The sequence below is a fragment of the Equus przewalskii genome, chromosome 19 (genome assembly GCF_037783145.1).
Source record: "Equus przewalskii isolate Varuska chromosome 19, EquPr2, whole genome shotgun sequence".
Taxonomy (NCBI): domain Eukaryota; kingdom Metazoa; phylum Chordata; class Mammalia; order Perissodactyla; family Equidae; genus Equus; species Equus przewalskii.
The window spans coordinates 63,395,069-63,411,549 of NC_091849.1; the positions used below are offsets into that span (position 1 = coordinate 63,395,069).

Here is a 16,481-nt window from a genome sequence, read left to right on the forward strand (position 1 = left end):
TTTCTAGTAGTAAGCCTCTCTGGAAGGCTGTGAAAATCAGAGAGAGAGGCATTTCTCTGTACACAGTTTTTCCTTGATCAGGAGAAAATTAAAAATAACTGTCCTTTTGATGGACTATCAGATAAGCTGTCAGTCCAAGGCTTAAGGGAAAATACAAACATGCCTCATTTTTAGAATAGATAATTTTAGGAGGAAAGAGAAAAAAAGTAAAACAAAGGTTCCAGTGTATTTGTCTGGCTGTGGAAGCTTTGCAACACAGTGGAAGAGTGTGCATTTTTGAACTGGACCATATTTTAGTCAATACGCTGGCTGCGAGATCCCCGGGCTGACAGCAGGGTCTGGCGCAGTCGCTGGTGGCCAGTCGGTGCACAACATCCAGTTCTTGAATACACACTGGGCCACGTTGTGCTTACCAGACTCTTCAATGATTCCACTTTGTAACTGGCATGAAGTCTCATGTTCTGTATTGATAATTTGCAATTATCAGTGCTATGTAATTTTCTTATGCATTTGGAGCTTATCTATATATATATATATATATATATATATATACACACACACACTTATATGTGTGTCACAGATTTTTAAGACTGTTAAGCGAAGTGTTTATATTTATTAGGGCCCTGATGGCAAAATTCAACCAAATCCTTTCTACTGCTGATCTAAGTGTTGCCCAAATCTTACAACTTGAGCTTATTCCTGCTGACTTTCTTGGTCTTATCAAGGTAGCCCCTCTGCTTTGTTCTGTGTCCTTTTTGATCCAGGTTTGCTTTTGCAGCTATTTCATGTGAGTTTTCGATGATGTGTGGTACACACAGCGTTGGTTTTGGGGTACCTTTACATACATACTCTGTGCCTGAGGAGAGCATAGCTGCAGGAAATGAAAAAGTGAGTTGGGGTGATTTCCCAGTGAATTTGGATATTCCTGGGAGGGCGTGTAAAAGATGGCCTCTGAGGGCTTGAAAGTTTGCCCCAAGCCAAAGGTGAAATAGTTTTTACTATCCCTGGTCTAGTCAACAGCGAAGAAGCACTCGGGGAGAGCCAGCAGCTCCAAAGGATGAGATGCGTCTGTCAGTCTGGCTCCGGGAGGGAGACGAGATTGGAGGAGAACGCAAGATGAGAATTTTCCACTAAACCTCAGCAAGGGAGAAGGTGCTGGTGGAATCCAGTCTAACTGGGCGTTCGGTTCTAAAGGGAGTGCCGTAGGAAAGCTGATATTTGAGGATGGTTGAAATTACTTTTGAAAACTCCTTTGGAAGGAGCCATATTGAAGGGAAATAGGGCATCTCTCTTCTATCCCACACAGGCAGTTTATCCTCAGCCTTGGATGGGGCAACTCTGCTGAGCACCAGCTCTGTCGTCGGCTTGTGTTTTAAGGTCTATGCTGGATGAAAAATACGTGTCTGTGTGTCACAGAATCCACTGAGTGCCACTGTCTCACTCAGGTGGAGAGTCTTCTGTGGGTGAGAGTCCCATGGGAGCTGAGCCCACCCTTGGGTGGAAGATTCTTGTGCTCACTCAGGGAAGGTGCTTAGGGAGGGAGGGGAATGGTGAATGGATTCCTGCTCTGTGTAGCAGTTTCCTCTTCTCTCTCTCCGTCATGCGCATACGGGTAAGAGCTCATGTGATGCAGATGTGCTGTTTTGTGGTCAAGAAGCAAAGGAAAGAGGCTTCTCCTACAGCCTCACTATCTGCTTCTTAGTGATTTTAGCCCCAGAAATAGACATATCTGTTGTTAAAGTTGTTTGTCTTCTGGATGGATTACCTCTACAGAAGTAGGCTAGACTTGTTCTTGCAAAATCTGCTCACCATAGCTTTGAAACATGCAAAATCTTGAAACCTTTCTTCCTGAATGCACGTCAGTCTAAAGGTGGAGGACTGAAGGGTACTTGTTTGTCAGAAATCTGTGGGTGCTTGCAACGCATGAGGCACCATCTGGCCCTGGTGAGTCAGTAGACAGCAAGGAGCACGTGTGGTAGCCTTTATGGGACTTCCCTCTGGATTCCGCCTTGCTGTTTCTCTTACGTTTGATCTCTCTTAAATTTGACCTCTTCGCATCTCTGTTGAAGACTGTTGGGAGTGGACAGGTGCCCCTGGTACCTCCACTGAAAGGAGGAGATCCTCTCTCCTGATCGTGCCCCCCTTTATATTCAATTTCAAAAAGAGTAGCCACTGTTCTCAAATTTATGCTGCTCTTCTTTAGATATAAGATTTTTATTAAATCTTCAAGTTCATATCCTGAAACCCATCATTCGAGTCCAGAGAAGAATTTGGAATTAGTTGTAGAAAAAATCTGAAGATGAAGAAGCAGGCTTAAAAACTGGCACTAGCCTTGCCTTTTCTGTGGTCCACGAAGTTATATCGGAAGAGAATCAAAGAATGGGTTTCAAAGAGCAGGGGCAGTTCTTCTGTTCTTTTAGGGAATGCATTTTTCATTTAGTCCAAACATGTTTTGTTACTGAAACATTTGAAAACAAAGTCTCTGATACTCAAATTAATTCTTTCTGTCTCTCCATTCCTTCCTTTGCCAGGTTATTTCTTGTACCATTGTGTCTACAATAAAACAAACGTTAAACTTGATATGTAAAATATCGGAATAGAATTTAAATATTCTACCTTTTTATTGCTGTCTTTATCATCATTTCTATTAAATTACAATAGGTATATTTGTTTATTTGTAATGACTCTGCTCTTTAATGACTCCTCTTTCATATGCTTAGATGTTTGTTTAAAATGTCATAGTGTTGTTCTCAAGCATGGTCCCATGATCTTCCCCTGACAGTGACTCTTTGCAATGACGGGGAAGCTCCTTAATGGTAAAGAAGGTGCTCAAGAGGTCTTGATGAAACATTTGGCAAATATTAGCCCTTAGAAATGAACACAGGCTTAAACATTCAATTTAATTGAACAAATATTTATTGAGTAAGTATTATGTGTTGGGTACTGAATCATACTGCCCAACAGAAAAATCTATTAGTAAAATAAATAGAATTTTAAGGGAGAAAAGTCTTTGCTGTCTTCTGTGAACCCTGTGGCATGGGAAAGAAGGGTTTGATGTTTCAGGATTATTTTGGAAACAAAGACAAATACTTTTATCACAAAACGCTAGATAAAAACAAATGTGAAAAATGGACTTTGTGCAAGCTTCTTGAATTTCACAGATCGTCCTTTGTTCTGAAAACAATTGACTGCAATCAGATATGGTTCTAACTTTTTAAAGGAAACAGACTCAAAGTCACTTTTTCTTTATTTAACCCAAAGCTACTTTGATCCTATTACTAAATGTGCTCTGTGCTAATGCCTTAATACAGCCACAGAGTTTCTGAACCCTATAGTGTCTGTTTTGCATTAAAAGACTTATTATACTTATCTGAAATATGTGAAATATTTTATGCCATTTAAAAGATTAGTAATATAATTTTCTATTGCAAAATGTTTGTAAACAAGATCTTACAGTAAATGCTTCTGGGAGATAGTTAGGCTTGGCTCATCTGTCCATAGGACAAATGGACAAATGGACAGATGGACATGGATGCTGAGACGAGAGGCTGGAGGGGTGTTGGTTGGTAGACCACCAAGGATATTTTGACAAGCGCTGATTTTTTGCACCATAATGTTGTTCTGGGGGAATCAGTTTATTTTTGTATAAATTTTATCATCTACTTAAATGTGCTTGACGAATATATCCCAGGTCTGGCCCCACTCCCCGCCCAGTCTGTCTCTATCCATGCTGGGATTTTCATAATGTAACACCCTTAAAAAAAGAACAGTTGCGTCTAATCCTATTTAAAAATGGTTGCTAAGGGACTATTCATAGGAACTTAGAAATGACTCAAGATCTCTCTTTAAGGAGTAAAGGAGAAAAAGTAAAGAAAAATTTTTAGAAAGAATTTTGACATATGGGTTTGTGTCATATGGTTTCTGGTATTTAGGGTGTAGGAATCGTCTCCCAGTCTGTGAAGTTCTGGGGCTTCCTTTGAGCCCTGAACCTTCTAGCATCCTGGTCTCCTGAGGACAGCTGTGAAAAATAGGCTCACGCAGCTGAGTTTGGGGTGAGAGGGATTTTTCCTTCCTCTACAACTCAGCTGTGGTAGAAAATGACCTTACGACAGCTCCAGTTTCCATCCACATCTCTGCAGACCAGCTCCTTCAGAAGAGGACGTGGGAGAGTCAGGGGGTGGGAGGTGAGCGGCCACTGGACCAGCTACCCTCAGTTCTTCAATGCCCGTCTTATGAATGCGGAGCCTGCTTGCACGGTGTCTGAATCTCTGACGTCTGTTTGTCTTGTTTCAGGATCAATGTGTGACCCATATTTCTTCCATCATTGTGAGGGCGATTTTTATGCGACTTCATGACTAGGAAAATATGGACTCTGGGGCTTGCATGGGCTAGGTGGATTATTCTAAATAAACCTATAAACATTGGCTTTCTTTTTTTTTCTGCCAGTTGCAAATATTCAGGAGCTTATGAGAGGGAACTTTGAATGCCAAATTGTTAAATGGTACATATAAACCTAAGGCCTCCTGTTCTGATATGTGTGGGCTACGTGGTGTTTTCCTATCACTCTGAACCCCTATCCACCTATATATTGACAACTCTTCTGTTTACAAGGTACCCTGACTAATGTCATATATGTACACATTTTTCTCCTCTTTCCAAGTCTTATTCTTTATCTTTCCCCAATCCTGTCACATATGCTTTTCATCTTTGCCTCCACTTTCTCTCCAACTGTGGTCAGGCTGCTCCAGGAGAAACCGCTCTGGTGACATATGAGGTCACTTGCCTTTCTTTAGACGACAGCTCTGAATGGACAGGGTCCTCATCGTGGAATATGCTCGCTCTGCGTAGGTGGTCCAAGCTGTTTCCCAGGTGTCCACATGCCTTCCTAACAAGCACCTGTGTGTCTTTCTCGCTCAAGAATAAGTCTTCGCCCCACAGACGTTGTTTCTTCTCCCTCACATGTTACAACCGGGGCTAGTCACTGAGAATGTCAGAGCCGGGGCGAGTCACTCAACCCCTCTGTGCGTGAGTTTCCTCCTCTCACAGGATTATTTGGAGGATTAAATGAGTTCATACTGATAAAGCACTGAAAACAGTGCCTAGCACATAATGAACACTATCAAATTCTTTGATAAGTAAAATAAATAAATATGGATGTGGAAGAAAATTAGTTGTTAGAAAAAATGTGATATTTGCGAAGTGGAGTAGAAATTCCTCTCTTCTAACGGGAAGGGTTTTGAGGTTCTGTGGGTTAGCGCTTGGGGAAGCTGGGAGGAACACCGAGGAGAGCTTTTGGGTCTGAGAGCATTCGCAAAGATCGTTTCACGGATTAGTGCGTTTGAGGGAGAGTTTATAAATGGTTTCCAAGGTTACAGAGCATTTTCTAACAGACTCCTTAGCTAAACCACTGTCCCACTGAGCAGTGATAAAACTTTACTTTTCCGTATTCCTTCTAAAAATTCTCTGTCTGCTCTTCTTCCGGTGGCTGATGTCTCACCTGCATCAACCGGCATCTGTAATTGTAAGAATTCACCCTTTCTTTGAGTAATTCTAAGTTAATTTAAAATTACTCTCATAAAATTATTACCGCTGTAGATTTCTGAGTATATTATTAATTCTCTGATCTGGAAGTCATTCATCTCTAGCACAATGAGGAACCGGGAACTCATATTTTAAAAATGTCTTGAGAATCCAAAAGGGATGCTACTCAGTTAACAAATTGTGTCTCAAGAGCTTGATTCTAGGGAAACCCTTCGTGGTTTCACACTGAGCCAGTTTATTCTAACGTGTGTAGGTCAAGATTTAATTAATTAAGTTAGTTCCTCAGTTACCTATTGCCAATTAGGAGGGGGAGGGGACAACTTGAGGCAGACACAGTCATTTATTCATTCGCTCAATATTTATTTAGCAAGTGCCTACAGTTAGAGGAATGTTACAATACACTGACAACCTGACAAAGCTCCTGCCTGTGTGGGGCTTGCGTTCTAGTGGAGCAAATACATAGTGTAGTGGAGCTGGAGGCAGTTACATTCCAGTGACTGAGTAAAGACTTCCATTATCTTTCTGCTACTTACTGTGTGACCATGCCTAATTTTTTAACCTCTCTGTATTTCAATTCCTTTATACATGAAGTGAGAATAATAAAATTACTTACTTAATAGGGTTATTTCAAAGATTAAATGAGTTATATGTAAAGTGCTTAAAACAGTGCCTGGTGCATAATAAGTTCTATATGAGCATTTGCCATTATTATCAAGTAGTTACATAACATCTTGTCAAGTAGGGGTATAAATGGGGGGAGCTGGTGAAGTAGACCATTCAGCAGTCTCCAGCAGAAATTTAGGTCAGAGATGATCACAGCTTGCACTAGAGCAGTAGTAAAGAGGGGTTTGTGAGTAGAGATTGAGTGCAAGATATATGTCAAAGGTTGAGTTGAGAAGAGTTTCTTATAGATGTGACTGGATTGAGTAAAATAAAGGAGTCAGTAATGATTCCATTTTTGTGCCTGAGAATCCAGGTGAGTGAGTACCATTTACTGAGATGGTGTGTGCTTGGAGAAGAGGTCTCACTGGACCAAGAGTTCAGTGTGGGACACGATGACTTTGAGATTCTGATTAGATATACAGCTGGAGATGCCGAGTAGGTAGTTGAGTATTCAAGCCTGGAGCCTAGGGAAGTGTTGGGGTTGGGGAAATAGATTTGGAGTGGTCAGATTCTAGATACTTGACAAAGCCATGGAACTTGGATTTGATCACCAACACTGAGGGTGGACAGAGAAGAGTGAGCTGTGGGGTTGCTAATTTTTAGATGTAGAGAAGATGAAGAAGAGCCAATAAAGGTGACAGAAAAGAGGTGACCAAGAGATAGGAAGAAGATTAGGAGAGCGTGGAATCATGGAAGCCAAGTGAAGGAACAGTTTAAGACGGGAGAGTGGGAATCTTCTGCCAAACGCTTGTGAGGGACAGAGTGGCAGTGAGGGCTGAGGTTGTCCATCGGATTAGACGATGTGGAGATCAATGGTGCCATTGTCAAGAGCAGGCATCATGGAGGTTAAGACAAAAACATAATTTGAGTGGATTTAAGAGGGAATGGGAAACAGCAAAGATGGGTAACTCCTCTGAAGAGTTTTGATATGAAGGGGGCAGAGAAATGGGGTGTTATTTGAGAGGATGTGGGGCTGTTTTCTTTTTTAAAGGGAGATATTATCACAAGTCTATGTGCTATTGAGAATAGGCCAATCAAGAGTTTTAAAAAAATCTTGATAAGGTAGAAGAGAGAGGATAATTATAGGATCAGAGTCCTTGATTAGGCAAGAGAGGATGAGCATGAGCGGAAAGGAGGAGGAGTAGGCTGTAGGCATGATCGAGGACAGTCCACCCATTGTAACCGAGAAGAGGTATGGTAAATGGGTACAGACCGAGAAGGTGGTAGATGTGGAAGTTACAGGAAGATGTGCTAGTTCTCTTTCGATTACTTCTCAGAAATGCAATGATCAGCTGAGGGCAAGAAAAAGGTAGGGGATGTTGGAGGAGAAAGGAGAATATGCCAAACAGTAGCCTCAGACAGTGGGTGAGTGAACTTGTCAGAACAAATATATAGAGTTGCCAGCAATACTGAAGACTTATTTGGGGTTCAAGATCATAAAATTAATTCCGTTAGCATGAGTATGTGATTTTTCCTCAGCCATGTTTAGTTGTTTGGCTGTAAGCGTCGGGTAAATGGAGAGTTGGATTTACCCAGGGTAAGAGGTTTGCCAAGTTTGAGTACAACCACTCAGTGAAAGGGCAGGTGCCCTGAGGGTGTGAGTCACAGTGAATCAAGGTCCTTGAAATCTAAGTGGCTAGGGCACAGAGTCAGTGAACTCCAGGCGCTTTTGGGCTCAGGGATTGTGAAGAGGGGTTTCTAGAGTGAGCGAGCAGAAGAGAAAATGATGTTCAGAGAGTGGCATGTCTGAAGTGGAAGACTGGTATTAGCCTGTCCGGTGTGTGGTTCTGGAGGGGGTGGCTGAGTCCCGGCAGTGAACTGGACCCCTGGAAGGAGAGGTTGAGCACCTGAGAGTCCAGTGGTTGGATGAATCATCTACCTGTGCACTGAAACTACTGAGACAGTGTCTTAGTCACAGCTGCGGTAAGAGTGTACCATAGACTAGGTGCCTTATAAATCACAGACATGCATTTCTCACAATTCCGGAGGCTGGAAGTCTCAGACCAGAGTGCCAGCATGGCTGGGTTCTGGTGAGAACCCTCTTCCAGGTTTAAGACTGCCATCTTTTTGTTATATCCTCACATGGCAGAAAGGATGATAGAGCTTCTGGGGTGGCTTTTATAAGGGCACAACCCCATTCATGAGGGCTCCACCCTCATGACCTAATTACCTCCCAAGGCACCAGTTCCTAACACCATCACATTGGGGATTAGGATTTCAACGTCTGAACTTTGGGGAGGACACACACATTCAGTCCGCTGCAACCGGTGACAGGAGTAGTGGTGAAGAGGAAGACAGTAAGTCACTGCAGAAGTCTTCAGTGATTCAGGGTTTGCTTCCAGGAAGCAACAAAGGAGATTGGTGGTTGTATAGGTTTATGGCATGTGCTTTGACTTTTTTAGGGACTTTTCTAGGGAGCAGAGAGTTTAGCACCTATGCTATTCAGGCACCTCGGAGATCAAAACATGCGTCCATCAGTGATCTTAAGGAGTTTGAAGTCATTTTGTAGGGAGATGAGAAACCTGCACGAGGGTAAAATGTGATACCAGAAACGATAGAAGCCTAGCTGAAGAAGAAAGGGGTTTAGCGGAACAGTGTACTTTCAGACGGGGGATGCAGGGGAAGCCTTGTGTAAGAAATCTCTTTCAGGTGGACCTTGAAGGCTGTAAAGGATTCGAGAGATGGGGAAGAGGAGACTTCATGCACAAGGAAGAATGCAAGCAAAGCGCACAAACGAGGAATTATGGGGAGCAGCAGGGAGTCCATTTTGGCTCCAGGATGCATGACGAGAATGAGAAAAGGAGAACTGGGAAGTCTGACTGGGGCCAGATAAGAGGCCTCTGATGCCAGCAAAGGCCTTTTGTTCCAGACTCAGCAAGGAGTGGAGGAAGATGCAAAGGCACGCCCGAAGTTTTTGAGCAAAAGAATGACGTGGTCAGATGTGGGCTTCAGGAAGAGAAATTATGCAGCCCAGTGTCCAAAGGTTGGAGGAGGAAGAATCTAGATAAAAGGGACAAGTTAACAGCACAGGCAGGGGGTAATTTATGCTGTTTTCAATTTATAAATACCCACTATGGTTGATGCTAATGGTGATAGTGGCATTGGTGGGCACAAATTAATGAAATTTAGTAGAGATTCAGTCAATAAATGTTAACACTGATTGGATGTAGTACTGAGAAAAAGAGAGAGGAAAGTCAACAAAATGACAAGGTTTTGACTATGGCTGATGTGAAGGAACATGATACAATAAACACAGGACAGAGGAGGAAAAGGACCAAGTGCGGTGGGAAGATGATCAATTCCGTTTCAGCCTGTTGAGTTTGAGATGCAAGCTTCCAGACACATCCAGATAAAGTCATCCAGCAGGCACTTGGAAATTCAAGACTGGGTCTTGGGATTCACCGGTGTACTGCTGATGAGAGAAGGTCGTGAGACCAGGTAGGAATGCCCAGGAAAGGGTGGGTGTAGGAGAGAAGTAGATAATATCAATGGCCAGACCTTGTGTCACATTTTTATTATGGGGCAAGAATGAGGGGAAATAGCCACAGGTTGAGGCAGATAGGGAGGGTCAGCCGCAGAGCAAGCCCAGGAGATTGTAATGTCACTGAATGCAAGAGAAAAAAAAAATTGAAGAATGAAAGAGCTATTTAATCATATCAAAGGATCCAGAGAGGTTAAGAAATAGACTTGAAAATACGCTGTTGGATTTGGTGACTAAGAAATCACAATTGATGGCAACACAACATCAAAGATGATAACCACCACCACAGCTGCTTCAGCTTTGACTGTGACCAACGCAACAGCAAGATGTTACCACCAGGGGAGAAAACGGGCAGCAAAACACCACAAACAGGAGCATGTACTCAACTCTAGCTGACTGGGGCCAGTTAGCGTAAGATTCAGAGTGCAGTTCATTGCAGCAAACCCTGAAGGAACCAGTAAATTATGGTCCACTATAATTGGTGTTCACAATATTGAAACATGAGTCCTAAAGAAAAGATCAATTCACGTGAAAAATGCTTGGTTTAAAAATCAGTGATGCTAAATGCAATGTGGTGTCTTGAATCAGATCTTGGAGCAGGAGAAGAATGTTAGTGGAAAACTGGTGAAATGCAAATGCAGCCTGTGGTTTACTCAGCAGTCATGCACCAGTGTTAATTTCTTAGTATGATATTCCGTGTCGGATGGGTAATGGAAAGTCTCGTTATGGTCTTTGCAACTTTTCTGTAAATCTAAAGTTGTTCCAGATTAAAGAGTTTATTTAAAAAATATATAACCCCAAAACTTCAGTGGTACATGTTATATAAAAAGATTTTCAGCCCAAATAGTTGAATGAATAAACTCTGTGCTTTCATAGGTACGTTTTAGTTAATGAAACTTTATTTATGAGAACTATCTCATTCCACAGGTGTTTTCCTATAAACGAGGCATCATTGTTCTGAGTCTACATAGCAGTGTTGAATAAAGGGTCCTTCCAGCCACTTGCTTCCTCCCATTGGCTTTTACATCTGCATCCTCGATGGCCAGCACCAAGGGGGCCTGTTAGACCACAGAAGTCAGCTGCATTCTTGTCTCTGGTCTTTATTCATAAAAAGCAATTAATTCATACTTACGTTTTTCCTGCTAAGAACTCAAGACCAGAAAGAAACATGCGCCCACTGTTTACACACGAGTAAACTAATAAAGTTTTGTAACTAAAAAATATTGCCTATTTGCTTTACTGGGATGTATTTCAGCTTACGGGGTGATGATTTGCATGTGTAATTCTCACTAACCAAAAGCAGAGCCATCCTCCAGGGTATGCCAGAGAGGATCACGTGGCACAGCCGCCGCAAGAGGGCCCCTCTCTGGTCTCACGGAAGCCAGCGAGGCTGTGAACTGAAACTCGGGTCTGGAACACCTTCCATTCTTCAGCCACTTTCCTGTCAAAGGGAACTTAAAAGTTTCAAACTCCTATTTTCGAATACAGTGTATTAAAATTTCCAGATAATTCCAACCACCTTTACACCCTTTTTTGGGGTGTGACTTGTGCCGAGAACAGTGATTTACAAATACGAACCCTGTGATTTTGGGCTCTTGTGGAATCACAGTTACTGGGCTGCATTTTGGCCGTTTAAGAAGTTTGCCCACTACTTAAGCAAACGTAGAAGCCAACAGTGCTTATGAAAAGGAGGTGGGAAATTATTAAAGGCTTTTTTCCTACACAGCTATTGAATCATTCACAATCTAAAATTTGCTTGCATATTACTTTGTATATTCCTTGCTTTCTCTGGTGGGAACCACAAATATAAAAGGTAGTCATTGTATACAAATAGCAACCAAAAGGGAACCTGTTTGGGTCTTCGTTAGGCAAGTGCAGTTGAGGAGACGATGCCCACGTTGGCGAGATTTCCCTTGTGAGAGTCTCTGGTGGTACTTTTCTCTTGTTTCCCCACCCATCCTTCTCCCCAGCAGTTGTTTCATTTGTTATTTATGCACATTGTAAATTTGCGTGCTAAGAAAATCTGGACAAAACTTGCATCTTACCTTTAACCACTGTGTGTGACCTAATGGCATATGTTATAGCTGCTTACCCAATTGCAGCCTGCTTTCTTATTCTTCCTTGCACTTAGTTCCAGTTTTCTCTCTCCCTCTCTCTCTCCTGCAGACATACAAACACACACAAGCTGTTGTATGTACTCTCTGTGCGTTCTCAAATTCTTTTTTTGTTGTGGTAAAATATACATAACAATATTTATCATTTTAACTATTTGTAAGTGTACAATTGGGTGCCATTAAATACATTCTCAGTGTTGTGTAATCATCACCACTATCTCTATCCAAATCTTTTTCTTCATCCTTAACAAGAACTCTGTCCCCATTAAACAATAACTCCCCTGGTACCTCTGTTCTCCTCCTGTCTCTATGAGTTTGCTTATTTTAGGTCCCTCATATAAGCAGAATCATAGAATATTTGTCTTTCTGTGTCTGGCTTATTTCACTAAGCATAGTGTTTTCAAGGTCCATCCATGTTGTAGCATGTATCAAAATTTCATTCCTTTTTAGAGGTGAATAATATTCCCTCAAATCCTTTTTGAAAGAAGACAGGGTTTAAAGAGGAAGAAAGAGGAGGTGGATGGAGAATTAGGTGAAATAAAATAAAGGAATATGCCTAGGATGTAATAAGTGCTCCACCAAAATAATAGCTTGAAAAAATATTGATGTTGCTTTGCTGTCCCTGGGATAAATTGTGAGATAAATGAAATTAATATGTAAGACTTTTCTCTCTCCATAGTCAGAGCCTCCCCCCTTCCCTCGGCAACTTCCACCTTCTCCTTCCAGCTCTCACGGTCCCCTCGCCTGCCCCTTGTAATGTCCCACACTGTCTCCACAGTCAGGGCCCTGTGCCTCAGTCTGCTTCTGAACTGCTCACCACTGCTTTAGAATTCAACTCCTGGTCATCCTCAGCAGGCTACCGAATGGTAAACTTATGCAATGGCATTACTGCTACTGCTGACTCCAAAACTAATAAAAAAATTTAATGTAGTACTTGTAATAAATCATCTAACAAATGTAATGCAACACTTATTTTTGTTTGATTCAAAGGAGACAGGATTCTGACGTCGGAATTTCAGGTCCCGTGACTGTCGAATGCGTTGATGGTTTTCCCAAGGGTACCAGGTGGTGAGATGGGGGCCTGTCTTCCCCAGCCTGCTCAAGCCACATTAAATGGGGGAGGCTGTGTTAGCGTGTCATCTCCACCCCGTGGTAAGGACAGCCGTGTCAGTAACGGTCGCAGGGCCAGTTCCAGGACAGGACCTGCATGCGTGCTGCGCCCCCGTCTGTGACTGCCCAGAAATATTCTGCCGCTTTTTCTGCACAGAAAACAGGAGGGTTCTCGTCTTCTGCTCCAGTCTAGTAGTTACCTACCGTCTGTAGACAGTCTCCCTGAAGGTCCTGCCCGCTCCAGTTGTCCCTGCTACGGTGTTCTTTTTTCCCTCGATTTCTGCAGAATTGCCTGTGGGGGTTGTAGGTTTGTCCTGTTAAGCATTTTGCGTTTCATACTTGAAGTTGTTTTATATTCTACCACCTGAGCAGTTGACAGTTGAGGAGCTTGTGCTCTAGGAGGAGTACAAGACATTACAGAGCATTTGGTAGACGGGCTCGAAGAACGGTCATCATAAAGAAAGGCAAGTTTTTCTTGTTGCCTCTCGGGGAACAGGCCTTGCTGACCCTGGACCCCATCTGGCAGCATCATCTCCAGGGGTTCATTCTCAGGCTAGTTCTTGTGAAGAGGTTTAGGGACTGAAAGCTTATAAGCTGACCATTTATTACAAGACAATAAAGTATAAAGGTATGTTCCTATCTTAGTATTTCCTTCTTCCTTTATTTGTTTTATATACAAGAAAATCTTGCTAGAAAGTTCTTCAGGGTGTTGCCTTCACGAGTGGCACACTATCTCTTATTTTTTATGTGAAATTTCCTCCTTTCGAAGAATGTTCTGTAAGGGAGTCTGAGTTCCTCAAGGGCAGAGACTCTGTGGTGCTGTCTTGGGAAGGGAAGTACCTGGAACCTAGTCGATGCTCAGTGAACACTTTTGAGTGCATGCACGAGTGTGTGAATAACCACTCACAGAAAATTGTAAGATACAGTAGGTTTTTTACAATACTCACGGGTTATTTGGGAGTAACTTGGGAAGATTACTAATTCCACTTTTGAGTTTTCTCTGCCATCTTTCATTTTGTGATTTTAACACCTTCCAACGATTGCATTTGTCAGTCTGGACAAGTAGCTACCCCTCTGCCTGAGCTTTCTCAGTCCTCACCTTGCTCCCCAGCTGCGGTGCAGTGACATCGTGTGATAACGTGTAAGTCAGAACTCCAGTCATTATTTGTGAAATGGAGATAATAAGTCTTCATAGGTTTTTATGAGAAAAGACATCAGGACAAGGTCAGTCATCTGATAAATGCTATTTTCCTTCTCTTTTGTTTGAATTGGGATGTGTTGGGGGGAGACAGCTGGGACAATAGTTCTCAAGAGGCCACAAAGCAGGCAGTTAGGTATAATGCAGTTGAGGAAAATGATTTAGTGGACGTGGAGCTCTGTCAGATTGGAATATTTGTCACATGTGGTGTGGGAAAACGCCTACTTAGAGGAAGTATTTCACAGTGGCGTTGGTTGATATTGTAAATTACAATGTCCTGCAACAGAACGTGTGGAGGAGGCAAAGGCACAGAGCAGTCCAGTTGTTCAGGTGATCACTGCATTTCTGTATAATCTAATTTGAAGAAATGGAGGAAAATTTAGTTAGGACCAAAATGAAGTTAGGACTCTGTAAAGACACTCAATACTAAGCGTTAGCATTAGTCTGCGTGGCTTTGACTTTGGTCAGCCATGTTGTTTTCTTCCCAACTATGCTGTTTTACAGATTTTTTCTCTGTGGCTTTAAAGCTTATGTTTCTGGTGTTTCCTTATAGCAACAGTAGACTCCATTATATATTTAGTCAGTTAGTTAGAGAATTGGGAAAGTGTCCAATTAATTCAGCCAGTTTAGACATGAACTTTGGATTGTTCAAATCAAAATATATTTCTCCACCAAGGGACTTTTCCATATACTGTATTGATACAAATGTCTTCTGTCTCAGTTTCACATGAATAATGTAGACACAAATTTAAAGACCCAATAATTCTGGTATGACAGGATGTAGCACACATTAAAAACACAGCTGCGGAGTCTCATATGACAAGCCGATGCAGTCTTGAGACATCCACATCAGCTTCAGGGCTGAACAGACAAGCCTGGACCATTTTCTCATGTCATCAGCAGAATCAAAGACCAAATATTGCAGCTCTTGAAGGGGGTAGTTGATGTCCCTCAACAGAGTTAGTGAGTAAACTGTTGTAGATTTCAAGCCATAATAGTAGCCCAAACACTTCTACTTGTTAACATCAGGCTGGTAACTTTTATACTAGTCATGACGTGAACTTGAACTGTACAGATACCTTTCATGGCATCACTTTATGAGAGCAGTTTGCTAATGTTAGTTAATTACCACCTGGACTACACTGATGATGGGCATCGTGCTGAGTGTATGATACAATGGTATGATGAGTTGGGTATTATAAGTTCATTTCATATACCGGAAAACTGAGTGAAGCTCATGCATCCAATATGTGGCAAACCAAGATACATCTTAAGTCTGTTTAGATGCAAAGCCCGTGTTCTACTTGTTTTGCCATATTGTCAGTCCAAGATGCTCCCACTCCAAGATAAACTTTATCTGAACTGATTAAAGGTGCAGAAGGAAGGCGGAAGAAATTTAGAAGTTAATGAGTGGCATTCCTTATACATTTTCGCTCTGAGATGGAGCAATGGGGAGAAGACATGAGTACCCTCCACCACCTGTGCTCTGCTTGGTCCTGCCTTCCAGTGACCATATCTTTTCCAGTGACAGGGCTTGGCTAGTCATATATAAACCCAGCAGAATTACTGTGTTGGATAGAGACATTCGGAGTATTTAGACCTGACTGACTCTCAATTTTCTTACTTGTTACCGTGCAATTTTGTGCAATGGTTTGTAAAATTATTACAGCTAACTGTATAACATAATAAACTCAAACAGTGTTGAATATGTATTAGTGTATCCTGTGATAAATAAAGAGTCACAGTGAATTAGAAGTGAAAGTCTAGTTTTGGCTGAATAAAGGCAGATGTTATTAATTGAAGGATTAGACAAAATTCAGTGAAATTCTTAAGGGTCTACAGTATGGAGTATGAGGTACTGTGAACTTAGGTATGTGACTATCTGGTGGGTTTTTTTTATTTCATAGTAGGGAAATACATTATTGAATGGTATTGAAGGGTGTCGTCTAACTGCTATAGAAATCTACATCAGTAACATTCTGGCCAATACCAAGTGATGGTTAGGTCTTATTTCTGGATGAACGGGGAGGAAAGTCCTGGCATCACTATCACAAGCCTCGTAGAGTAAAATAAAAATTAGAGACTAATTTATAATCTTTGAAAAATAATAGATTGAATTGGCAGGTAAGCAGAATGTGTTTATAAATTGCCAGTTGGACAGTTTTCTTTTTGAAACAACACAGTCTTATGTAAAATTGCACAGTCATTTTGTGGTTGAAGTCATGGAAGATTCCTAATATTATTCATAAGCTAGCAAATTAGTGTGCTCTGTAGAAATTGTGGAAATCAGAATCCTAAAGTTTTCAAACAAAAGAGTGTGTGCTCATTCTTTTAGAAAGCTGAGCAATATATGAGTGTATAAACGAAGAGTGAA

The 16,481-nt window shown here is 41.8% G+C and overlaps 1 protein-coding gene across 26 annotated transcripts in view; it reads left to right on the forward strand.

Annotated features, from left to right (window-relative positions):
• Positions 1–16,481, forward strand: part of RIMS1 (regulating synaptic membrane exocytosis 1) — a 418,478-nt gene that overhangs the window by 24,300 nt on the left and 377,697 nt on the right. The gene's annotated exons all lie outside the window — the stretch shown is intronic.